This window comes from Empidonax traillii, unplaced genomic scaffold, assembly GCF_003031625.1.
Source record: "Empidonax traillii isolate 1590-97213 ecotype Southwest subspecies unplaced genomic scaffold, ASM303162v1 scaffold2414:size31616, whole genome shotgun sequence".
Classification (NCBI taxonomy): Eukaryota; Metazoa; Chordata; class Aves; order Passeriformes; family Tyrannidae; genus Empidonax; species Empidonax traillii.
In genome coordinates this window covers 1-1,001 of record NW_020957607.1, presented here as the reverse complement: position 1 = coordinate 1,001, position 1,001 = coordinate 1, and positions in this window count along the sequence as shown.

The following is a 1,001-nucleotide window of genomic DNA, read 5'->3' as shown; positions in this document are numbered from 1 at the left end:
AGGGCTCCAGGTACGGGAGATGGGGGGTACCGGGGGGGGATCTGACCTTCCTGCGGTCCTCACCCCCCCCCCTTACTGCGTTGGCCGCGGAGGGAGGGGGGGGGGCACGGCCATCCCCGCCCTCCCCCCTCCGCCGCCCCTCCCTCTCAGTGCAGCTCCGCTGCGGAGGAAAACTGCGACATGGTGGGGGGGGCGGCACGTGCTGCCGCGCCCGGTGTGTGTCCCCCCCCCCGTCCCTTTCCCGTCCCCAGGCCGTTAATCGGCTTCTGCGGACGGATCCCCCCTCCCGCCCCATCTGCACTGCCCAGGACCCCCCCCCTCCCCGCCCCGGCTCATCTGCAACCCAGGGGTCCCTCCTAGCCCATCTGCAGCCCGGGGGGCCCCCACCCCGAGCCCCCCAGCCCATCTGTACCGCTCAGCACCCTCCCAAGCCCATCCGCACCTCTGAGCACCCCCCCCAGCCCATCTGCACCCCTGCGATGGGGGGCCCTGATCCCCCAGCTCGGTCTGCACTTGGGCGGGGGGACAACCCTGTTCACAGGGTGGGCTTCATCTCAGCCGTGTCCGCAGCATCGGGACCCCCTTTCCCTTGTGGTCCCCCCTCCCCGGCCAGGCAGGCCCCCCACTCCCCACGCCTGCCCCGGGGGCCACCGCGATGCCCATGAAAGAGTGGGGGGATGTGCTCATGTCCCACCGTGTCCCCCCGGCTCGGAGCAGTTCCCTGCCCGGCTGTGAGGCCGCAGGGAGCACCGGGGGACGGGGCGGTAATAAGGGGGGAGCCGAAGGGGGGGGCCACCCCCCCCCCCCCCATCTAATCCCCGGAGCTATTTGCTCACAATAATCCGCCTTCCTGTTTTGCCAAGAGCTTTGCGGAAAACCCAGCGGCCCCTTCGGCAGCACACGCTGCTGGGCCGGGGCGGGGGGGGGGGGGGGGACACATCTGCATCGCCCCCCGCCCAGCGGAGCCCCCCCCCGCCGGGGTCACCCCCAGCCGTGGGTGT